Source organism: Oryza glaberrima, chromosome 12 (assembly GCF_000147395.1).
Source record: "Oryza glaberrima chromosome 12, OglaRS2, whole genome shotgun sequence".
Taxonomy (NCBI): Eukaryota; Viridiplantae; Streptophyta; class Magnoliopsida; order Poales; family Poaceae; genus Oryza; species Oryza glaberrima.
Genome location: NC_068337.1, coordinates 20,087,562 through 20,114,140, shown reverse-complemented (window position 1 = coordinate 20,114,140; position 26,579 = coordinate 20,087,562). Strand labels below are relative to the sequence as shown.

At 43.4% G+C, this 26,579-nt stretch overlaps 2 pseudogenes; one reads left to right on the top strand and one right to left on the bottom strand.

Moving 5' to 3' along the window:
- Nucleotides 1-3,763: 3,763 nt before the first annotated feature.
- LOC127756381 (uncharacterized) lies at nt 3,764-5,549 on the top strand (annotated as a pseudogene).
- A 7,881-nt stretch (nt 5,550-13,430) lies between these two features.
- On the bottom strand, nt 13,431-17,130 carry LOC127757962 (uncharacterized; annotated as a pseudogene).
- Between the last annotated feature and the right edge of the window lie 9,449 nt (nt 17,131-26,579).

Below are 26,579 nucleotides of genomic sequence, written 5' to 3'. Positions count from 1 at the left end.
CTTGAGGCTTACCGCTCCCTTGCCCGCCGCTACGCCGCTCTAGAGGCCCGTCTGGCCGAGGAGGGTGTCACCTCAGTTGACACTATCTCTTGGGACTCAGGCCGCCTCTGCCACGCTAGCCACCTGTCCTCCCATAGCTCTCGCGGCTCTGCTCACACTCCTAGTGGCCCGCGCTCCCCCAGCTCGCGTGCGCCATACTCACCAGTGTACTCCCCTACCCACACCCAGTTAGCCCCTCCTACACCCCCGGACACACTCCCGTTGATTCCTCCCGCCGTGGCCCACGCTTTATCCGCACTGCACGGAAGCGTGTTGTTGGTTTTTCCACCGTGTTCCGTTTCGACTACCCAGCTCCCCCACCGCCAGCGGCCCGTGCTGCTGCCGGCCCTCGACAGGTTCCGCCGGTCCCTTCGCGTCAGCCGATCGACGTTTCTTCGACTGAGGAGCCGACTACAGGAGGCAGCCAGGAAGACGAGGAGTAGAGGAGGCTGTCTTCAGCAGCCGTTCGTGTGTTAGGCCCCTTTGTTCCGCCGCCAACTCTTTTGAAGTCGTGGCGAGGTAGTGCGTGCGTGTGTTGATGTGGGTGTTGTTTGGTAGTCTGGTTCTCCTAGGTGGTGTGCGTACAGTCAAGCTCGGCGCAGCCCTGTGACTTGTCCACACCCGTTGTATCAGGTGTTTTTATGATTTGAAAAATCCAGTTTATGCCTAGTGCGTGCTATCTGAGCTGTTATTTATTTTGCTCCTTGCCTTCCTAAGTGCTTATCTGATTCTTACCCCACCCTCTTCTGGGAGTTTAGATGGCTAGCCGCCCCCGCCGTGTTGCTCGTGCACCAGCCTGCCTCGGTTTTGAGGAAGGTAGAGTTGAGCCAGAAGCAAATCATGAGTCAGCTAATGAGCAGTCTCACCACAGCAATCGTTCGCACCGTACTGCTTCCCGCAATGTAGAAGTTGAGCAACCCCACTGCAGCAACCGCTCGCATCACACAGCTTCCCGTAATGCAGAGATGGAACAGTCTCACCGCTCTCCACGTCCTCTGCACACATTCAAGGGAAGCTCCTTGAGATTGTATGTCCTTCCTCCACGCCCACAGATAAGTTCATATTTGAGATGAGGGAGCGCATCGGCGAAGAGCTGAGGGAGCGGGCCGAGTGGATATTGACCTACTTTGCCAGTGACATCCGCCTCAGCAAGCTCGCCGGAGGGATCGAGTCCACCTCCAGCACGCTCGAGCTGCACGATGACGCCGCTCCATATGAAGGGAGCATGCTCATGGGCCTGCGTCTCCTCTGGAGCCTCGCCGTTGACATGGACAACTGCAGAGTGATGAGCAATACTGAAGGTCAGGATCATGGCGCCAATAAGCTCCGAACTGCTCCACCTCTTCGACCATCGAAACTGGTGCGATACTGTTGAGGCGTCAATGAAGCTGGCGAGCCGGCTTGTCAATGCTCGTGGAGTGACCGGAGTCAAGCTGCGCCGTCAGATCTCGAGCAACACTCAATCCGTTGCAGCCATGGAGGGTATTCTTGAGTGTAATGAATGCCAGCCAGCACTGCGTGAACTGGCCATTAAGATCCTCGCGCAGCTAACCATGGATGCATCTTCAAGTTTCAGCGCAGGGAGCAGAGACAAATTAGCCAAGTCTCTGCTAGGCATCTTCACCGATCGTAACAAGGACAGCTCCATCAGAAAACCGGCTGGTCAAGCATTGGCGATGCTGTCTGCCAAAAGGGAAAGTAATGCCGTGGTTATCCTGCAGCAGTTAAATGGTAATGTTGTTAGTGTTCTCGAAGAGATGCTTCTAAATTCTGAAGAGAATGAGAGCAGAATAAGTGCAGCAGAAATCCTACCTCGGCTCCTACATAGCCGCAACACAAGGGATGATGAATACCTCGCAGAAGAACTGAACAAAGTTATCATGGATGTGATGCCAGAGGTAAATAATCCTTGTCACACAGTAATGAACCTTTGACAATAGGGCGATCTTAATTCCTCTTTCTTTTCCTACCATTAATTATAAGTCGAAATTAACTTGTGTATATATATTGATTGTTCTTTCAGGTGCTTAAAGAAATGCTTCAGTGCGGAGCAACAGAGAGAGAGATACAAACGGGAGCAGAAGCAGATCATAAAGGCAGCTTTTCCCCACCAGGAACCGTCGACGTTGAAGTCCAAGACGATGGCAATCGCCCGAACAACTTCACTTCATCTCGTCAGAGAAACAGTGGGCAATATGTGGACGCGGATCTACTAGCAGCCGTGTTATCTCTTACTGCGACAATATTTGAGGTCAGTAAAGTTCAAGATTTGGTCCAACTAGTTGATGCAGTCGCCCCTGTAGATGCTGGGAAGCTCGCGGAGATGCTACAAAGAAACATCGTAGTAAGAAAGGGTTTTAGCTGGGTTGACTGGCTAAGAATTTTGAAGCCTACATATAAGATGGTCATATCAATGATGAGACACAGAGACAGCAGCCTCGCAAATGACGATGATAAAGACATGGAGAGCTTGATAAATTGTTTGGGCAGACATTCCACCATCATGGACGATTTAGACTGCTCCATCAACTTAGCTGACTGCGACCATGGCGCAAAGCCACAGTTCAAGCCACTCTCTTTCCTTGTCAAAGAAGCCCAGGAACTTTGGGACAAAAAGAAGGGGCAGGCTAGCTCTGTCGAGGGAAACCAGCAGATCGCGTAGAGCTTGTCTATTCATATGTGCTTCTGTCGAGGGAAACCAGCAGATCTTTCTATATCCATCATAATCAATATTGGGGTACTATGGCCACTCCAAGCCCCGATACCCACCCCCGACACCGGCGACGTTCCTCCTCGACGTCGCCGGCCACCCACCATGGGCTCTCCCCTCACCTTTCGTCCCCGGTTCTCAAGTCCTTTCCGTCCAACGCAGCCACCTTCCCCAGCTCCACCCTCTCTCTCCCGCAGAGAATCCCTTGCCCGTTGGAGGATGGTGAGTTCGTGCCACCTCTTGTCCCAGATCCATCCCAGATTTTCAAAATCAAAAATCCCCAGGTGTATTCAAGACCGGATCCGGAGCTACCCCCCTCCTCTCGGGCTCAGAAATTGTGCTCTGTCGAAGATCAAGTAAAGATTGTGCCGCGCCCTTGCAGGAAGATGTGTCAGCTGCAGATTTGGGGGCAAATCGAAATCTGTCTATGAAGATCCTCCACCCTCAGAGCAAGATTGTGCAGATTCGAAGGCATTACTCCACCATACTGAAGAGCGATGTTCAACCCCACGCCGCGCGCCGTCTGCTGGTTGCTGAACGCCTTAACCCTCCGGTATGGGGTCGCCGGGCTACGCAGCCTCCGTCTAGATCCCTGGTTCCCAGACGTGATGCAGATGTGACTACACAAGACCTTAACTTGCGAAGCTCTACTACCCAGGTGAAGGAAGATCAGTGGAGTGAAGTCAAGCCGAGATTTTGGTGGAAAAAGCAGCAGTCTTTTAACCCTCCCAACAACCAGAAGCCGATGCATTCAAGGAAGCAGCTCTTCCTCAAGCATGTGGTTGGAAAATGTTTTCGCTGCCTCAGCTCAGATCATAAAGTCGCCACCTGCAGAGAGCCTCTTCGCTGTTGGATGTGTCGAGGTTTCGGTCATATATCTTCCTCTTGCAAATCCAAGAACTATAAATCCCAGCACCCCCACTCAATCCCCCACCACTCTCCTCCACCACCGCTTTTCCTTCTCTAAGTGTTTCCAATCCCTCCCCCTCGCTCCACCACTCCCCCACGACAGCAATGGCTGGGGTGCCGGGCGATCTAGCGGCTCGTCCTGCCCTTGATTTCTGCATGGTGGCCTCCACTGGAGAGACTGAGCGATTGCGTGAGCTTTTCACTGCTCGCTCAATTGTCGCCTGGGTTGAAGGAGGGGAAAGGGTGGAGGCGAGCACATTTGCTGATGATATGCACACTGCATTCCGCATCCGCCGCTCTGATATCCAAGTCACGAAGTTCCATCCTAAAGATTTCTTTCTCACGCTCACTAATCATAGTGATCGGGAGGCCATCCTGCAAGAACCAAGACTAATGCTGAGAAGTGGCCGTGTGCATCGCTTCCGTCCATGGGACGAGAGGCGCGGTGCTGAATGCGTCGACGTTCGCTTCAGGGTCAGAGTATGTGTGGAAGGAATCCCCATGCATGCAAGAACAGATGCGATTGCGGCAAAGATCATCGGCAAGAAGAGCTCCATCCACTACATTGAAGAATACTCAAGGCGTCGAAACTACAACCGCACTTTTGACTATTGGGTATGGAGCTCAGACCCGAGCTCTATCCCATGAGCAACAAGGTTGACAATCACGTCAGCAGACGAGGAGGGGCTCCCAGTTGACACTCCCTTCCCAGAGCTGGAAGCTATGCATCCTGCTCCTTCTGACACAAAAAAAGGTCTCAACTATCCTGTTCTTATTCATATTGACACTTTGCAAGACCTGGTGTCCTGACAGGGCCACTGCTTCCAGTGGCGTTATGGAGTGGCAGATGATGTTGCAAGAACTAGGGTAATTGCTTTACCCCTCCAAGCCTACAGAACCTTGCCGGAGCCAGATCATCGGTCAGACAAAGAAGATGATCATGAGAGAAGATCAAGGAGGAGGCACAGAAGCAGGTCGCTTTGGGACCGTCTTGGTGGCCGTTCTGCTAGCAGAAGCAGGGAGCCGGACAGGGGCGATCGCCGGCAGTACAATCAAGACAACAGAGGGCGGCAGAGAAGCATAGCTCAGACGAGAACCGAAGCCGAAACCGCCATCTCTCGCGCTCTGTAGAGCCGGGAGAAACAAGACTGCGTAGGCAATCAAGAGAGTCTACCCCTGTGGCTAAGGAGAAGGAGATCGTGCAGGTCCAGTCCCCCTGCAAAACCCCTCCTCCTCACCGAAATGATAGCCCTGATAGGGGTTCGGCCTGCAACAGAATTTCTTCCTCCGTGACACCTGCTGATCTGACTTTTTCTTCGCAGGATTCGGGTGTGATCCTCAACTTGCTGGAGAAACACCTGGATCCCATGCTCCATGAAGCTTCCATCCGCAACAACGTCTACTCTCCAGACACTTCCTCGCCGGCACCCCCTTCCCCTGTTTTCGTGCTTTCTTCTGTTGTAGGCAACCAGGCCCCGGAGATGGTGGCGAATCAGAGTGTGGCTGCTGATTTCCTCAACAACCTCTCCACCCCGATGCAGCAGCCTCTACTCAAGATGCCGGAGACAAAGAAGCGTTGACCTTGCCTTAAAAGGTGACTTTCTCAACGCAAAGGCACAGCGTACGTTTAGCATCTAAGGCTAGGTGCAACTCAAAACTTGAAACAATTGCTCAGGAAATTCTCTCAAATAATTTTGGTCTGCTTGATGTTGGCAAACCTTTTGATAACCGCATCAAAAAACTTTATCTGCAGCAGTACAAGAAACCGCTGTCCCCAGCTGCTATGAAGACCATTTCGGCCTTGGTGGAGAAAGGCGGCTGCAAGGCAATTAGACTGAACGGCAAGGGGAAGGGGAAGGTTGCGCCAGTGCCTGCAACAACTCAGACCTGAAGAACCATATGAAGCCTGAGCAGCAAGCAAAAGAACATCCATGGACATGAAGATGTGGTCCTTAGTTTTCTTTCCTTTTCATCGCCACCCCCGAAGCAGCGACTTGTTATCTACAAAATCTCTGTGTTTCTGCCACCTCTTCTGGCTGTGTTTCAGAGTTTGTAGTATGCAGTCCCCCACTCTTCAGTTAGCAGGGTCTCGGTCTTTTGTGAAACAGGCTTGCTGCCCCTTTTGCTTATGTCACAGTTAAATTGCTTCATCCTCAATTGGAATGTAAGAGGCTTTAATAGTCAGGGTAAGATGGATAATGTTAAGTTGTTAGTGGATCAAATGAAAGCAACAATAGTTTGTTTGCAAGAAACAAAGATGGAAATGGTGTCTGATTCTGTGATAACTCAATCCTTGGGGCAGCGCTTTGTGCAGGAATCTGCTTTCCTCCCTGCAATTGGAACGAGAGGAGGCATCCTTCTGGCCTGCGACCACAACTTTTTCTCAATCTCAGATGTTATCCTAAAAGACCACAATCTGACTGCTTCGGTTACTATGAAAAGTGATAACACTTGCTGGTCCTTAACTGTAGTATATGGACCGCAGGCAGAAACAGAAAAAATCCTTTTCCTGGATGAACTGAGAAGTTTAGAAAGCATGGTGCACCCTGCCTGGCTTTTACTTGGAGATTTCAATCTTATTTATTTGGCCTCTGATAAAAACAATGACCGTCTTAACAGAAGAATGATGCAGAGGTTCAAAGGAGCAATTGACAGGTTATGGATAAAGGAGCTGGCTCTGAATGGTAGTCGTTTTACTTGGGCTAAAGATGGAGCAAACCCGACACAAACAAAAATTGACCGAGCTTTCTGCACACCGAACTGGGACATATTATTTGGATCTGCTTACATGGCTGCTTTATCCTCATCAAGTTCGGATCATGCTCCTCTTTTCTTGGTGGGCTGTGAACAGAGGGAACTAAATACCTCTTTTCGTTTTGAAGCTTACTGGCTTAAATTCCCTGAGTTTTTGGAAGTAGCCTCTAAATCTTGGAATAGACCAATTAGAGGGTCAAATCCCTTTGCAAAGCTCAACTTGAAACTGAAAAGACTAGCAAGAGATCTGAAGAGATGGAGTAAATTTCGGATTGGAGATATCAGATTGCAGCATGCAATCGCAAATGAGGTTATTTTCCAACTTGATGTGGCCCAAGAAGAGAGAGCTCTTACAGACGAAGAGCTTCTGCTGAAATCTACTCTAAAATCTAGAGTTTTAGGCCTTGCAACACTAGTGAAGATAAGAATAAGACAAAAAGCCAGACTAACTTGGTAAAAATGTGGTGATGTTAATTCAAAATTCTTCCATTTGAAAGCAAACTCAAGAAAAAGGAAAAACTTCATTCCGGCTCTAATCACTCCCTCGGGCATAGCTGTAACCACAGAACAAAAGGAGGCTGAACTTGAGAGATATTTCTCCCAGAGATTAGGGCAGTATGTCCCACGCTCCTTAACTCTTAATTGGTCAGAATTAAGTCTCCCTTCCCTTGATCTGTCGGAACTAGAGGAAGATTTCACAGAAGAAGAATTAAAAGAAGCAATATCAAACCTTCCCCCCAAAAAAAGCACCTGGCCCTGATGGCTATATAGGGGCTTTTTTCAAGAAAGCTTGGGAGGTGATTAAATCAGATTTGCTATAGGCCATTAACCATTTCAGCTCTCTAAACTCAGATAGACTGGAAGACCTAAATTCAGCAAACATTTGTCTAATTCTGAAAAAGGGTGAAGCAACAAGGGTGGAGGACTTCAGACCCATAAGCTTAATGCACAGCTTCGCCAAGATATTAGCAAAAATGTTGGCCAATAGATTGGCGCCTAAGCTTCATGAACTCGTCTCACCAAACCAAAGCGCGTTCATTCGAAAAAGAGCAATACATGACAACTTAGACCTCGTCACTCCATCTGAGAATGATCTGATAGCGGTTAAACGCATTCTTGAGACTTTTGCACAGATCAGTGGGTTACATACAAACCCGGGCAAAACTGAGATTTACCCTATTGCTTGCAACAACTTAGACTTCGGCAATCTCCTTTCTTCTTTCATGGGAAACCTGAAGACTTTCCCTTGCAACTATCTTGGCCTTCCTCTGCATACAAAGAAACTGAGAAAAATTGATTTGCAACCTCTCTTAGAAAAGGTTGGAGCAAGGATACCGGGATGGAAGGGACGCTTTTTCAAGTCAGCAGGGAGAGAGGTCTTAGTAAAATCAACTCTTTCAGCAACACCAATTTATCATTTTACCGTGCTGCCACGGATGAAATGGGTGTTTAAAAGAATTGATCGTTACAGGAGAGCTTTTCTTTGGAAAGGTGACAACCCGGAGAAGGTTAGTGCAGGCAGCAGCCTTGTCAATTGGCAACAAGTTTGCAAACCCAAAGACTTGGGCAGTCTTGGCATTCCAAATTTGGAAAAGTTTGCTAAGGTCCTGAGGTTACGTTGGCTCTGGTTCAATTGGAAGGAGGACCAAAAGCCATGGGAAAATATGGATCTTCCATGCGATGAGATGGATAGGTGCCTTTTCAAAGCTGGAACGAAGATAACTGTTGGAAATGGTATCAAAATATCTTTCTGGAATGATAACTGGATGGATGGACAATCTCCAAAGGATATAGCACCAGCAATCTATCGATTAGCAAAAAGAAAGTCAAACAGTTTAAAGAAGGAATTAGAGGACAATCACTGGCTTGCAATGCTCCACCCGATCACTTCTTTAGTGGAAATTGAAGAATTAATTCAACTGGGAGGTTTGTTACAAAACGTTAATCTAATTGCTGGACAAACTGATGACATTTCCTGGAGATGGACAGCGAATGGACAATATTCAGCAAAAAGTGCATACCTTGCACAGTTCCAAGGATCCAATGTATAACTGAATTTACACCTTTGTGGAGCGCGTTTGCGGAACCAAAACATCATTTCTTTGGATGGCTTATCCTTCATCAACGAACTCTCACTGTTGGAAATTTGCTTCGACGTCACTGGCCATGTGATTGGATATGTTGTTTGTGCAATAGTGCCTTTGAAGATGCAGCCCACCTTGCAAAAGAATGCCCTTTCACAGTGACCGTGTGGACGCAGATTTGTATTTGGATGAATTTTCAGCTGCCTCAACATCATTTGCAAGGAAATCTATCGGACTGGTGGAGCAGTTTCTACACTATTTCGCGAAGACAAAACAGGAACAAGGTTCTGGGAGCTCTGATCACAACATGGTGGAACGTTTGGCTAGAGCGAAACAGAAGAATTTTTCAACAGATTTCAAAGAATGAACTCCAAGTCACCTTTCTGGTGAAGGAAAATATCGACCTAATTGAGCAATCTAGGATCTGACCCCGTCATGATCCTCTTTTTTAAGATGTTTCTCAATACTTTATGTTGTAGCTGATGCTCCTTCCCTCCCCAACCCTGTGTTCACAAGATTCTTGTTTGTACTTTAACTAAACTTTTATTCCTTCTAATATATCCGGCAAATCTCCTGCCGTCTTAAGTTTCAAAAAAAAAATATAGTTCTGTCTGCAGAATACACGAGATGATCCATCATAAGCTAATCTATAAAAGAGTATATGACACCATTTGAAAAACTGTAACTCGTGTTCACTCTGTTTATTTTGCGAAACGGCAACGGGGATGACCGGAACCAGTCTATCACTATATCTTTGTGTCATTTTGCGGGATGTATGATACCTCTGGAGTTAAATTCCTGTGAGATGAAAACAAATCAGTTCGTGTAAATTCTATTTGTATAACATTTTCTCTTCTATTGTAACTTTGTGAGCATGGAAGCGCTACGCCAAATAGCGAGCTAATCAGTGGCGGACGCAGCCCTAAAATATAGATGGGGCGGATATACTCGATAAAAATAGCTAATTGCAACATATACCATATAAGGTTTTGGGATTCATACCGAATGCTCCGAAATTCGTCTATTTCGATGAGGCCCAAGACATGACCTCCTGTTTCGTCTATAGTTTACGATGTTTGGTAAAATTTGGTTAAAATTTGTCTATTTTAGTAGGTCCTGAAATTCTTATGCAATTGAATCCTAGAACCCTATCATATTTATATTGCAATTGCACAGAAATAATGTGCAATCAATATATTTCAATTGCAATACATATCAAACATGACACCAACAATCAGCCGCTAGCACTGGGTCTGTTGAGGTGCTTCCTGCAGAAGCAGTTGGAACCTGTTTATAGCTAGGCCGTTGGAGCTGGTGCACTGCTGTCGTGCTGCAACAATGGCACAGTTGTCGAGCCACACACCGGCGCCTACGCACGGCGCAAGCTCGTTGCCTTGGACCACGGTTCCAGTGTTGCATCAAGGCTTAGTGGATTGAGTGAGAAGACGAACTGACAATGTCAAAGATGTGATGCTACAAGTGTGGACTGCGGAAGATGAATCGATCAATCAATTCGTCGTGCTTCAAAGGCTGGAATAACTGATCAGTTGGTTGGATCGATGGAATGTACTAGATAATATGCGGCCTAGGCCTAGACCAGGAAGTAGGAGAGGGGTCGGGGGTGTGGGGCAACGTAGGCTGTAGCTGGGCCGGCCGTCCCATGCCGCCTAATGAGTGTGCCTGACCCTGGAGCTAATACTTAACTAGCACTAGAAAAGAAGCACGGCTTTGCCACTTATTGGGCCAGCCAGTAGAAAATCCTAGTCAGAATTCATTATTCCAAAACATTAGCCATTTGAGCATTGCTAATTATGTGATGTGACCGTAAGAAAAACTAATACATCTGAATTAGCCAACGGATGACTATACTTGGCCACATACTTCACAACAAACCAATCACCCTTGTCTAGTTTAATCGCAAAAAGAGCATTGCAACCACATCTACTAAATGCTCTTGGTTCTCTAGTTCTATTAGCCATGTCCATATACACTTATTTCTTATATCATTTTCTAGAGCATTGGTACCGCCTAAGGGTTACCTAGCAGTAACAGGGTCACGTCTAGCATAGTTCTTCCTTATACTAATCTCTTTTTCTTTGGCATACCTATTGTAGAAGGAGAAACCTTCATTCTCAATCTTACATGTCATATCGGCTATCATTTTGTAGTACTCTTGTTCTTCTAGTCTCAAAAAATTCTCCCATTCAATCACCCATACCAAATCTATAAAAAAAACACAAAAATACTCATAAGTCATCTAAAATCAACAAACAAACTGCTCACTAGCTCTTGCTAAATGGATTATAATACAAACAATTTTATACCGCTAGAAAAATCACATACCTCTTGAGCACCACCTGAGAGGGAAACCCTAAACCGGTTGGGGGCCTAGGCAGTGTCGACGGCAGCTCTGTTGCCCATGCATAGAGGGAGGGAGAGCAGCGGTGGAGATACTTGTTGGAGGCATCGAGGGGGATAGGGGACAAACTGCCATGCCAACGGCACCGTTGCTCCTGCGCAGAGGGATGGGGATAGTTGGGAGATGGAGAAAAAAAAAGCAGCAGCGGTGGGGGCGTTGATGCGGGGTGGCTGCTGATGATGAATGCAGCGGCGGTGGTGAAGGAGATTTGGCCATGGGCGCTGGTGGTTGCTTTGCCGTGGCGGCATGGATCGGGAGTTGTGATGGAGGGATGAAAAAAGAGCGCAAGAAGAGATGAGAATGCGGCGGCGCAACGAAGGAAATTGGGCTCGCGCGATGGGGCCGTGATCTTTCACTATTTCGCTCATTCCCGATCCTACCCCCTTATGATGGGCGAACGGATTTGTTTTAGTAACACCTGGTACTGGTACCCCCCCCCCCTTGGGTACGAGATGGAAGTAAAGCCCCCCTCCCCCGCCGCATATTTAACGGCTTGAAACCTAGAGCGTTACAGGTATAAGCCCTCTTATCTGTAATAGTTCTCGATTAGGAGCCATTGTAGATGTACCTCCACCAGTATCAGATCATAATAGAGAACTTTTAGAGACGTGAGAACCTCATCTGTAACAACTCTGTATTATGTGCCGTTAAAGATGCCCACCTCATCTATAATGGCTCATTTGCGAGCCATTACAGATAGTTTTGCATAGTGTGTGTGTTTGTGTGTGTGTGCGCGTGCATGAGTATATATATAGACCCACACCTTGTCTGAATGAGCATCACCTTGACTAACAAAGAAATAGAAAATTAACACTAGGCTACTTGCATGTTCCTGCTTAAAAATAAGACAGCAAAAAGCCAACCGGATATGAGATGAGGAAGATATAATAGACTTATTCCTTAAACAAATAGGTAGCCCATATCGTTGACAGTTAGCACCAGGCCAACCGGATTTACAGTGGTGACGTGGGCAGGTTACTTAGAAGTAGAACTCTAACTTTAGCGTGCTCATATTTGTAATTAGTGGTATGCATGTATTCAGATAAAAAAATCCGGTTATTAGTTTCTCACTCTGAGTACCATATAATCCAAGACCCTATTGTATTCAAGCTAAATATGACCTTTATTTCAAATAAACAATTTAACCAAATGATTAAAACTTAAATTATAATGTTTCCAAACTTTAATAATGTTGTGGCCATCTTGACTCTCAATTTAACAGTTTATTAATTTAATTCCTACATTTGAAACTGATAAAGTGAGTTGTCTCCGACTTGGATTATTCTCTAATTTAAGCTGCTGAAATTCAAAAAAGAACAACTATTATATACGATTTGTGATTAAAATTTTAATATTTTTATTAGCCCCGTGCAACACGCGGGTTGGCGTCTAGTTAACATAATACAGACTGAGTCTGGGTTCCGTTGATAGAGCTAGCATGGTCGATTACTATACTACTGCCATTTCTGGTGCATCCACTCTGCGACGGAGTTGTTCTTCTGCTTCTTTCACGAGAGAATCAACGGTCTTTGGGCCGCTACTGCCAGTGATAATCATGAAATTCTCAATATCCGATATTTCTTTGACAACCACGGACAGTGATTCCATCAAATTCCTTGCGTTTAGTATGGCGTCGCGGCTTCCATGTTTAACAGTTAGTATTAATATCTCCGTGACAAGCTTCCATGTTTTCACATTGTTGACGGTATTGAGCCATCGTCCTAAGTGGTCGACCATCAGATTCAGGTTCCCTAGAATGCTGAAGCCGTCGGTTTCACGGGTAATCTCAACGACAAGATTAGCCAATTCATGGGCATTCAATACGTTGAGTGACATCGTCACACTTAGAGATAAAACTGCTACCAGAATTTCTCTGTTCTGTTCGTACCAGAGAAAACTTTTTCCACTCACATATTTCCTAGGGATTGTTCCTGCAAGAACCTGCAAAACATTACTAATTTTTTTCATCAGTATGACATGTTGATAAATATAAGAGATTTGCTCCGGTCCAACGAAAAGTAGCTCGAGCTACCGGTAGTACTAAATCATTTCTAATCATCGGATCTAACTAGGTCGGATGGGCATTGTTTGATCCAACAATCAAAAATGATTTGGTACCGTGAGATACCGGTATCTTGAGGTACCTTTTGTTGGACCGGAACAAATCTCTAAATATAAAGAGTTTTTGTTTCGTTTGCTTTAAACAGACTACCTTTGGCATCGTAACCTTGAGGTCTTTTTTGAGGTTCTGGACATATTCATCATCATAATCAGTGTGATGAATGCACAGCTGCTCCAGGATTTGCGCTGCGATTATTCTGCACTTGGTGTTTTTTTCTTCAAGTATTCTGGTGAGATCAGCGACCACATCTGGTTTCGCTTGCAGTATTATCTTGATGTTTTCTTCACCCTGCGAAGATAGCGTTGCAAGCATTTCACCAGCCAACAGCATTGAGCCTTCAGTTTGTCGTTGATCAGTGAAGATGAGCACCAGCTTCTTGATGAGATGCTTCCTCCTTGTTGCTATGATCGAAGGTCCCCCGCCTAGTTTAGTGTAGATCTCCAGCACTCCTTGCATGAGCAGGCAATCATTGCATTGGTCGCAGCGGAGAATCCTCTCCATGCTGGCCATTGCGTCCCTGGTGCCAGAAATTTCACGGCGCAGCTTGTCGCCGGTGGCGCCAGGAGCATTCACCAGGCGGCGCATCACTTGGATGGACGCGCCGATCAGTCCCCTGGTGGGCATCCAATCCCTATCATGACCGTGGTACCTGGTGTGCTGCAGATCGGAACGTAGGGGTAGCATGATGTTGGCGAGCATGCCTTCCTTCTCCGCGACGGCATGGCACCAGCCGTCGTCCGCGGCGACGAGCTTCTCGAGGAGGCGCAGGACCTCCACAATCACCTCTTGCATGAAGTAGAAGGTATTCCTCTCGTCCTCGCCGGGGGCCTCGAGCAGCGAGGCGATTAAGTGGATCAATTGCGAGGCGGCGGGGAGCTGCTCATCCGGGCGGAGGTCGCTGGCGAGGTGTGTCATGATCCACACACCATACATCTTCGGGTATCCAACCGCGGAATCTAGCAGCTGCATCAGCTTCCGGAGCAACTCGCCGGAGGAAGGCGACGAGATGAGGTGCTTCTTGATGAGCCTGTGTTGCTCCTCGAGCCTGGGGTTCGACAGGAGCACATCCAGGATGCTTGCCCCGTGGATGAAGCGCGAGCGCGACCAGTTCGAGGATTCAGCTGCAATCTGATCATCCATCGCGTCGACGGCGTACTTGACCAGGTTCCTTCCTTTGGCGAAGGACGGGTCGTTCTCGCACCCGATCCTCGTCTCACGGACGTATCGACGCAATGAATTCTGCACAGTGTAATATCTCCAGCGCTGGGTGTTGGATTCGTACGCCTCCGGGTCGGGGAAGCTGTACGCCTTGGCCACGTCGAGCGCCAGCCTTTCTTGGCAGAAGCGCGAGGAGAAGCGGTAGTAGGAGAGCACACCCTGGACAAGTGCCAGGGTGTAGAGAACGTCCAACGCCGCCCACATGTTGGTGCCGCCGCCGCCGCCGCCGCCGTAGTCGCGACGCAGCAGACGCCAAGCGGCGATGCCGGTGGTGATGACGAGCCCGCAAGCGTAGAGCACCGTGACGGCGAGCGCGAGAGGCCCCGCTACGACGGCGAACACCAGCTGCTGCACCAGATAAGCGACGAATGCCCCCAATCGGAGCAGCCATGCCCCCAATGGGAGAAGCCACTGCGGGCAATGCTCTACCTTTTCCTCGATGGGCCTGCGGACGTCATCACGAGAACGAGACAAGTCCTTACCGTTGTTCTTGGGTATGTAGAAAGTAAACGTAGTCGAGACGAAGCCTCCGATGTACGACAACACAATTTTCTTGAAATTTTTACTCGGAAACACCGTGGTGACCCTGAAAGAGTGTAACGATAAATATAGTACTCCCTCCATATTTTAATGTATGATGTCGTTAACTTTTTATCCAACATTTGACCATTCGTCTTATTCAAAAAATTTATATAACTATCATTTATTTTATTGTGACTTAATTCATCATCAAATATTCTTTAAGCATGACATAAATATTCTCATATTTGCACAAAATTTTTGAATAAAACAAATGATCAAAAAATCAACGGCGTTATACATTAAAATACGGAGGAAGTATATATTAATATATGGACCTTTTCTTGAAAGAGTGAAAACAACAAGGAGACGGATTCTAATTACTCGGGTAAACATCCACCCGTTTATTGCATGTCATATGTGTCTAGACTTTGATCATTGTCTCAAGCATGGAGAAAATGTGACGGTAGTATTAAGGCCTTACAAAATAAATTGATATTCTAAAGAATGCTTTTTCTCTTATGATATATTTCAATATGAAGGGAAGGATTGAAACATTAGTGCCTATATAATAATCCATTCATCAAGGGAGATAGCTACCAGTCTTCACCCTACCACGATCAGTGTGTGAGTGGCTAAATGTGACCTAGGAAACAGGATCCCGTGACTTGATTGTTGTGGAGTCGAGCCACTGACATGTGGACCATAGTAAAGTGGGACCACATAATGCCAGTGGCTGAAGCACATGCTAGCAATATAGTGGCAATGAAGGCCTACACGTCAGTGCTAAGGTCACTGGTGGAGAAACCATCTTTGGTCGGTCGACCAAATTCCACGATAGTCCCGGTTTCATTAAAAACCGGGATTAAAAACGATTTTTAGTCCCGATTAAAAAAAAAATTGATCTTTAGTCCCGGTTGGTGTGTTACCAATCGGGACTAAAGATGATTTTTAGTCCCGGTTCATCCTCTGTCAGAGGCATGTTAGGGGACCGAGGATCTTTAGTCCCGGTTGATACCGCCAACCGGGACTAAAGATTACCACTTTAGTCCCGGTTGGCAGTACCAACCGGGAGTAAAGATCATTTTGATCTTTAGCCCCGGTTAGTAATATCAACCGGGACTAAAATTCAACATAGTATATAATCCCTAGTCTTTATCCTCTCCTCCACAATCACAACCACTTCCCCACCCACAGATCGATCCTCCTCTCTTCTCGCCCCCTCCCCTCTCCTCCCCTTCCTTCCCCTTCCCTTCCTCCTCCCTCCCCTGGAGACAGATGAGGCCGCTCCTCCTTCCTTCCCCTTCCTCCTCCCTCCCCTGGAGACGGATGAGGCCGCGCCGCGCGGACGTGGTGGACGGACGGACACGCAGGCGTGCGGCGCAGACGGCCGTCTCTTTTTTTATTGATATTTTGTGATTCACTGAGATGTAATTTTATGATTCATTGTATGGATTTGAGATGTATAATCTGTGATGTATTTGATTTGTATGTAAATTTTTTAGGATTTGTGATGTTTTAGATTTGTGTGTATAAGTAACTTTAAGATTTGTGATGTGGATTTGGGATTTGTGATGTGGATTTGAGATGTTACTTTATTTGGGATTTGGGGTTTGATTTGGGATGTGCATGCCATCCGATTCGGGAGAAAATAAAAAAGTAAAAAAAAAAAGGACCATCCGGGATTGTCCCTATCCTCTCTTTAGTCCCGGTTGGTGTTATCAACCGGGACTAAAGACATATCTTTACTTCCGGTTATTTCGCCCGGGACTAAAGATAGCGATCTTTAGTCTCGGATTCATAGTCCCGGTTAGGAAACCGGGACTATAGGGGTTATAAACCAGAAGTAAAGACAGTTTCTCCACCAGTGGGTGGTTGTAGCCGGGTGCCACCATCATTAGGGTATTTTAAAATGATATATAGAGTATAGACATAACCACTAACAATTTATATTGTCTATATTTTTTTCGTAGTTTTTTGTAACTACAAAATTGATGCTGAGCATTACTATCAGCGATAAGCACAATTTATAATTCATAATTATACAGACATTTGATACAATGCTATAGCAAATCTATCTCGGCTAATACATGGGGCAATGTTGATAATCAAATGATAACGACTAGTTTGGAAAGCAAACTAACCCGACTGTCTCTATGAGGGTAATTATTGTGAGACTCCAAAAATCCTTCTTCTCTAGCGCGGACACAAAGCCACCAAGGAGGATAACAGTTGTCCATAAAACCACAAGATAGCCCATTCCCCTGACGGCCATTGACATGTATCCCATAAACAGAGCATAATTGTTGATAGTCTTTACCTCCTCCCAATCAGAATAGTCAATGAACCTACCCATTCTTTCTTCTCATGCAGAGGTGCGGACCGGAGAATGCAGTAAGCAAATATATAGAACCTCACAAGCTCTCAGCATCCTAGTTGTTAATACAGACAACCCGGAAAATAATGAACTCTGAGAATGAAAATAAAATTTGACCTACCGCGCACACAAGGTCTTTGTCAAATTAATGTCTAGCCTGTTAGTCTAGCTAGCTAGTTGGTACCAAATGAGCTACTCTCTCCTCCCTTTAGTAATACCAATTCCTCCATCCCAAAATACAGCTACCTAGTACTAACTAATCTATACATGATAAAATTTCGTGTGTCGTAGGTCTAGATTATTAGATTATTCGTAACACTAGGTACCTATATCATGGTGAAAGTAAAACTTATTAGTTATCATATTCTATTTGTGCTTTTGTTTTTTTAAGGAGTACTTTATGTTTGGTTGACTTCAAACTCCAAGAAGAAACGGGTATCACAGGGTAGCTAGGCCATCTATTATATATGCCTTATGTTTAGTTCCCTTCAAACTTTCAACTTTTCCGTCACATCAAATGTTTGGACACATGCATGAAGCATTAAATATAGACGAAAAAAACCAATTGCACAGTTTGCATGTAAATTGCGAGACGAATATTTTGAGACTAATTACGCCATGATTGGACGATGTGGTGCTACAGTAAATATTTGCTAATGACGGATTAATTAGGTTTACTAGATTCATCTCGCAGTTTACAGGCGAAATCTGTAATTTGTTTTGTTATTAGTCTACGTTTAATACTTCAAATGTGTGTTCGTGTACTTAAAAAAATTGAAAAGGAAATAAACACGGCCATAGTACAGAAATTCTCCACAATGGTGTTGAGTGAAGTTATACTAACTATTGCTCACTGATAAGTATAACTATAATGGATAAACACCCGTTAGTGATAAGTCACCCACAATGGTTATAATTATAAACCGTTACATATAACATTAACTTTTAATAGTCTACAGACTATGAGACGTTATAGATGAGCTAGAAAAGGGTGTGAAACCATCATCTCCGTGCCTGGCCATCACCACGGCATGCTAGGCCCCAGTCCCTCTCATAAAAATTTTAGTCTTTCCCATAGGGACTTATATTTCTGTGAGAGGGACTAATTTTAGTCCATCTCATCCAAACATCACCTTATTTTCCTTGCTGTCATCAATGTTGCTTCCCTGCTTGTAAGCCGTAACCATCAGCTGCGGACGCTAGGGAGATCAGATATAAGATATAACCCCTCTGGCCTTAAATTGCGTTGTTGATCTTAGAGACGGAGGTTGATCGATTTGAAGTCATGACATTCCTAAAAAGAAAAGGTAAAGATGTTTGGCAATGTGACCTTTTTTATAAGACGCTAACTTAAAGCTGTTACTAAAATTGCTCGGGGCTAATTAATCAATATTACGAAATCTACAAAATCATCGTAGAACAATGACAATTTTTCTTGTTCGTTATAGGGAATTCATTATGGAATTGAATATTTGTTGTCGTACCTGAAAATTGAATGAAGGTTAGTGATTCTGTATAAGGACTGGTTTGCTTTGTAGGAATAACAAAGGATAGACTGAAGTTGCATGTGCGTATTCTAAGGAAGGTGCTAATGGGTGGATGATCGCCCATAGCGATCACCCCCCATCCCCCCTAACATACTCCTCTCCCCCTTCCTTCTCCCCTTCTTTTCTTCCTACTACACTATAAATTTTAAGAAAATAAAAAAACAAAAGTTATACAAATTTATATATAGAAATACTATATAAAAAATATTTAAATTCAAATTCAAATTTGAATCGGATATATAAACTTTTGACTTATAAACTTTGGGGTCTATAAACTTTAGATGTATAGAAATACTATATATAAAAAATATTTGAATTCAAATTTCCAAATTTGAATCAGATATATAAACTTTTGACTTATAAACTTTGGGTCTCTAAACTTTAGATGTACAAACTTTAGATGTATAGAAATACTAAATATATAAATATTTGAATTTAAATTCAAATTTGAATCAGATATATAAACTTTTGACTTATAAACTTTGGGTCTCTAAATTTTAGGTGTATAAACTTTAGATGTGTAAACTTAAGGTGTATAAACTTTAGGTGTATATATTTACTAAAATAGAAAACTAATGCGGTGCCAAAAAAGAAAACCACATGGAGTAGGAGATGATCGATGTGGGGAGGGGGACCGATCGTGCCCAGCGATCGATCGCCCGTGAGGACATTCGGTATCCTAGCCAACTTGGCTGGGTTGTCCTTAATTTTGTGCCGATCGACAAGGGATTTCAAAACGGTTAACGATTATACGGAAAGATTCTTCCATGGGATGATTGGATCGTTACCAAACCTGTTTGTCACCTCTGTCCCAAAGTCTCTTCAGATTCCATATTTCCATTTCATTGTTCTCATATAATAGTTTTGTATAGTTGGTAGCAGTATCTTCTAGCAACAAGTTGGTAATTAATTAATATAAAAACGCAGTTGTACTGCGTAGGTAGGAGGTAGCTGCCAGGCTGCATTATCATCAAAATTGGCAAAACTATAAAACGACTGACGATGGACACGGTCTTTGCTTACTATTCCCTCCCTCGCTGAATATTTGATACCGTTGATTTTTTTAAATATTTTAACAGTTTATCTTATTAAAATAATTTAAGTAATTATTAATTCTTTTCTATTTGATTCATTGTTAAATATACTTTTATGTATACATTTAGTTTTACATATTACATAAAAGTTTTTTTTAATAACACGACGGTTAAACATATTTAAAAAAATCAACGGCGTCAAATATTTAAAAAAACGGAGAGAGTAGTTGGCGCCACATGTCTTGCCGTCGGATTTGGTAGTTTTAACGCCAAAGAAAAGTGAAGTTTTAAATGATTAGGTGTGTAACTCGCCTGTGCATGCACACACAAAAATATGTAATTCCCTTGCATTCGTCCGCGCGCAACATACAGCGGTTCCTCTGAGGAGATCAAGCCATGCAACTTGCGCCTGCAATCACTAACATCAGAATCACTACTTTCACGCATCAGCCTGCATGGAACTTGTGTATTCCGTACCGCTTTGCCTGAAGGAATCTTGATTGATCTCGGCCGGTTCAGATGATAAATCAATTTTTGATAGAGGAAAAATAGTAACTGGGGCCAGGGTCTGAGTTGATGGAGCTTGAATCGATGGGTGGAGCGACACCCATCATTGGCGAAGAAGCACCGATCGTGGCTACCTCCAGCGAATTCCTCTCCTCGTGTCCCATCTCTTCTTCTCCTGATATGTGCGCTTGGAGATAGTGTGCATATGGTTCTGCCTCACCCGATCACCTTGGCTGGAGATTAGATTAGATGGGCTTTTTGAAAGAGCCCACAACCACTCCACGATGTAAAAACATAATATGATCTATGGTCATGATTAAACCACTTATCTATTATTCACTAACAACGCTCTCAAACTGTCAGGTGACATCCTCAAAACGATCTGAAGATGCCACATGGCACAACGAAGAGTTGAGGGCTCGCACGTAGGAGTTGAGGACCCACACGTGTAGCGCTGTATTTGCCGTGATCACAACATGGAGCATATTTATGTCAAGATTTGTTTCATACTTTGAATCAATGAAGCAAAAGCAAGATTAGTTACTCCTACATCAACGTAATCATAGACATTTAGCTAGGGATCCAACATTAATTTGGCGCCGCCATGCATAGACCTCTACCTTCCCCTTTCCCTCCAACAGCTACGGGCCCATGAGTTCAACAAGCCACAGTTGACCTCAACCACTGATCTCGGGAAATAGAGATAGAGGAAGTTGAGGTGACAATAGCAAGCCTGCAACAGTAACCGGGGATGGGGGGGGGGGGGGCAGGTTCTCTAAAGTCGAGAAGAGTCCATCGTAGGGGTGGCAATTTCCCCCATGAGGCTGGGTCCATTGGGAACCCGCCCTTACGGGGTCGGGGCGGGTGATGATTTCAACCCGCGGGGAGTCAGAGCCCGGGCCTGGACCATGGGCGCGGACGAGGATGGGGGAGGATAGCCACCCGCGAGACCCCGGGTGGTGTATATCTATTATATTATTAAAACAGCTTTGAAAGGAGGCACCATATTCGCTGTGGGGGCTATAAATTCCACCATTAATCGGAGAAAAAGAAAAGAAGAATCCAACTAGAAATATAATTTTAAAATAACTGAAATTCGGAATTAAAAACAAGCACTATTGAAAGAAGATTCCTTACAAGAACCCGATACGAGATTAATTAATATTCAGAATAAAAAATAAAATAAAATCTGAAATTACCAAAAAAAGGAAAAGAAGAGTTTGAGTAGAAATACAATTTAAAAATAACTAAAACTTGGAATTAAAATTAAGCAATATTGAAAGAAGAGTCCATGTAAAAAAACCCAATACAAGATTACTAAAATTCAGAATAAAAAATAAAAAATAGAAATTAGAAAAAAGAAACGAAAAGAAAAGAAAAGAAGAGTTCAAGTAGAAATACAATTTAAAATTAACTAAAAATAGAAATTAAATATAAACAATAGTGAAAGAAGAGTACATATAATAACTCAATATGAGAATAATTGAAATTCAAAATAAAAAAATAAAATAAAAACCGAAATTAGGCAAACCGAAATTAGGCAAACTAAAAAGAGAAAGTTCAAGTAGCAATGCAATTTTGAAAAAACTGAAATTGAAAATAAAAAAATAAAAATATTAAAAGAATACAATACAATATTAGTTAGAACTCGAAACAAAAAATAAAATAAATTCTGAAAGTACAAAAAAAGATTTCAACTAGGAATATAATTTATAAGTAAATAAAATTGGTGATAAAAAATAAATACTTTTGAAAGAAAAGACCATATAAAACAGATGACGAGATTAATTACATAGCAGGCGTATAAAGAAGTAGAGTGGTGGTGGTTGATGGGACATCTAAAAGCTATTAATAAAACACCAAATAGAATCCTAATAACAATTAAAAGAAATGACGATGGGCAGGTCATGTAGCAATCGATAAAGGCGGTTGGCAAGACTTTTAGAGATTAAAGAAACTAATGATAATCATATTTAATTTTTAAAATCTCAATGACAACAAAAATGAAAGGCTGCGGGCGGGTCGTACAGCAGTACAATGGCAAAGTCGCCGATGGTTGGTGGGACTTTTAGAAAGTAAAATATGAATTCCAACGATAGTTATGTTCGATTTTTACAATCCCAATGACAATAAAGAGTAGGCGGCGAATAGGTCATAGAGGAGTGCAGTGACAACGTTTGACGTGATTTCTAAAGATTATAAAAAATGAAACCCAACGAGAAAATAAAATCTCAGAACTATAAGGTCCAATTTCTAAAGGTTTGGAATTCTAAAAAGTGAAAAAATAAACCCCAATGATAATCAATGTTTGATTTTAAAATATCAATGATAATAAAGAAGGGAGGCCACGTGCGAGCCGTAAATGAGTACAGTGACAAAGTCGTTGACGTTTTGGCGAAACTTCTAGAAAGTAAAAAAATGAACCTAAATGATAATTATGTTCAATTTTTCAAATACCAATGAAAATAAAGGGAAGAAGCAGTAGACGGCCATAGAGGAGTTTAATGGCAGCGTTTGATGGGACTTCTAGAAATTATAAAAACAAAACCCACCAGGACAATAAACTCTAAAAACTATAAGATCCAATTTTTAAAGGTTTCAAGGAGAATGAATAGAAATAGTGATAAATCGAGCAAGCAAATAAAGAAGAATATGACATAACTAAGGGGTAGCAACTGGTGTGTCTTTTAAAAATTATAAAATTACAAACACGAGGATGATAAGGTTTGATCTTTCAAAGTCTTCAGACAATGAGATAACTATTTAATAAATTTTAAGTAAAATCATAGTACAAAATATAATTTTGTATGTGTGTTAGCCGCGTAATTGCGTGGGCCACCCAGCTAGTTAGACTAACACTAGTACACATCTTGCCCACCTTATATAAACAAAACCCTAAATTTTCCTGTCCATTCTACCTTATCCTCTTTTCTTTCCTCACCCCACCCCAAGCCCCCAACCAACACTCCCCAGTCTCCACCTGCAGTCGGCCAACCTCTCTCCGGTGAACGAACAGCGGTGGCGTCATCAGCTATGCGCGAGAGGCTAGGTCGGCGGCCATGCGTGGCCATCCGCGTCAGCAGCGATGGCTAGGCGTGTCCGGGGGGGCGAGGGGCGACACATCCGCGCCGACTGCCGGGGGGCGGCGCATTTGCATTTGCAGCAAGGCGCAGAGCACCGACGGTGGCGGTAGCGACGCCCAATCCCTAACCAACCCACAGTCGCCGCCCTAGTCCCCATCCCCAACTGTCGGCCGCACCTCCTCATCTCGTCGACCACCTCGTCATCGGCTGCCTCGTCACCGAGCACCATCATTGCCGTCGACCGCCTCGCCCCAGAGCCCCATCATCACGGCGTGTTGCCAAGCCCCCTCGTCGTCGGCCGCCTCATCCTTTCGTCACATCAACGTCAGCCGTCTTCTCGTCATCCACCTCATCTTCTTCCGCTAAGTCACCGTGCCCCCTTGTGGACGTCCGTCGTTGCAACCATCACGTTGCAGAAGCTCACCCACCCTCGATGCTCCTTGCTCGTCACCCTACGGTCTCCAATGACCCATCGGCGGTCGTCCAGCCATCGCTGCTGCCAATCTATAGAGCTATGATGCTGCCGAATACATCTTTTCAATTTAAGAAAGTCTGGATATTTAAGATTCCACCAAGAGTAAAAGTTTTCTTGTGGTTGCTTTTTGAGAAATAGCATTCTAACAAACGATAATCTGCTGAAGAGAGGGTGGAAGGGGGAAGGAATCAAAATGCCAATTTTGTATATGTGATGAAAATGTTGAGCATATGAGGATGTAACTACACAGCTAGTGGTAGACAATCCAGCTATCACTCCATCTATAAGAGGCACCATCCACCTATACTTCAAATATAATTTTCTCTTAAACTACTCATCCGATCTACAATCCGATTACACCGTTGTGTTCGTAACAATTAAATCTTTACAACAAGATCTCACATGATTATATTTTGATGAAAAATCACAAATTACTTTTATGATATGTCTAAATTACTTTTATATTTCAGTAAGTTACTTCTTAGACATATAAAAGTAAATTCAGTAAAGCCTAAAAGTAATTTACATATATTAGAAGTAACTTAAAACAAAACGAAGGTAACTTTAGCATGTTATTTGAAGTAAATCCGTTGTAGAGATAAAAACATGACTCTATCTAGAAATTAAATTAACCAGCACAAATTATGGAATTAACTATAATAATAATAAAAGTAATCACCTTATAGCATTATGAATGTATAGGAAATATTTTAATCAAATCTAAAAGTAACTTTTATATATATAATATATAATATAATATATATATATATATATTATATATATATATATGATAATTTGTTCAATGAAAAAAGGCATTAATTAAAGTTACTTTCTTTTTTTATAAGTTACTTCTATAATATATGTAAATTACTTTTAGGCTTTACTGAATTTACTTTTATATGTCTAAGAAGTAACTTAGTGAAATATAAAAATAATTTAGACATATCATAAAAGTAATTTGTGATTTTTCATCAAAATATAATCATGTGAGATCTTGTTGTAAAGATTTAATTGTTACGAACACAACGGTATAATTGGATTGTAAATCGGATGAGTAATTTAAGAGAAAATTTTATTTGAAGCATAGATGATAGGAATATTTGCCCTACTTGCTCAATGGATTAATAGCAACCAAAACTCCTAAAGTACTAGCACGTGGGTGTCTCTGGTTAAGACTAATTAGAGAGGCCTCTCCAATTAGATTTACCGTATGTTTATATATTACCCTATTGTTAGATTTATTTGGAATGTGGTTAGTAGTATATATGTTTGCTCTGACTCGTATTAATAATACACATCAGCTGTTTGGGAGCTGGTTAAAGAGCTTAATTTGGGAATAATGATCAGAAATAGTTGTGGTGGGTATTGCGGCTATGATCTGGACTATATGGATGTCCAGAAATGCTGCTTGTTTCAAAGATAAGAAAATACACAGGAGCCTATATATCTAATCCATACTACGTGTGTTTTTGGATATGGTCCATTTTGCAGAAATTGGAGGAAGCGTGAAGAAAGCTTCAATGGGAGTGGCGCTACAAAAGTGATCGTTGATATCTATAACGCTGCGCGTGGATGGAACCAGTATATCATACACTTAGAGTAGTTTGGAGGATGAAAATACGCTGACAATAACTTAAGTGGCTCTGGGAATATAAGCATATATGATCTTGAATATGAGCATATATGATCTTTGTTATGTTATGTCCTTCGGTTTTAAGAAACTCTGTAATCGCCTCATTTTCACTAATAAAATAGGAGAGACCCCTCTCTTTCTAAAAAGAGCAATTATATGGTCCTTGAGGAGGTACCATGAGGTACCAAAAACTTAGTGTAAAATTTGGTACCTCATAGTACTTCATATTACTTAGGTACCAAGAGATACCAAATTTACAATAGAAAAAGTGGTACCTCATTGTACCTCCTCAAGGACCGCAAAATTGCTCTTCTAAAAAAACTCTATCTATACTGTTGGCGGATGGCATGAGGCCCTTCGACTAAAAATCTGCCGAAACCCGTGGCGAAGGCTATGGAGCAAGAACGGCATGGGGCGAAGAGTCGTACGAATGCCTTGCCAGGCCAGAAGCGTCTCAGGCGAAGACTACCTGCCGAAGGAAAATGACTTCGCCATGGCAAGTTCGCCCCCGCGAGGGCCGAGGAAGCCTTTCCGGCCCATCAAGCCTAAAGGCTATAGGGCCGGCGATCGCCAGACGGCCCATCAGGGGCCCATGAGCCCCTATAACATTATGTACCCCTGTAAATGTCCCTTTTGTAAGGGTAATCATGTAAATTCCCCTGTACAACCTAAACCCTAGTAGTAAGAACCTGTAATGGGGCTATAAATAGTCCCCTAGGGCCATGTAATGGGGGGATGTCACACCCTAAAAATTTCAAATATATAAATTGTTGTTTAATTGGAATTATTAGAATTGATTTTAAAAGCCTAGAAGAGAAGATCTAATTTTAAATAATAAATTCCAATATAAAATGGGGCCAGATAAAATTTTATTAAATACTTTGCTTAATTCTATAATTCCTAGATTTTTCTGGGATTTATTTGAGCTAAGGAAGTATTTTTAATAAATGGAATTGCATTTCATGAATAATTTAAATTGGAAAAAGTTTCAAAAAGTCTCTTTTGGCTTTGGGCCGAAAGTCGGCCCAAAACCTTCTCTCTCTCTCCCCGGCCCAAGTCGGCCCAGTCCGCAGCCGCAGCCGTCGCTCGCGCGTGCGTCCGCCCGCTGACAGGTGGGGCCCACCTGTCAGACTCGTCGTCTTCCTCACG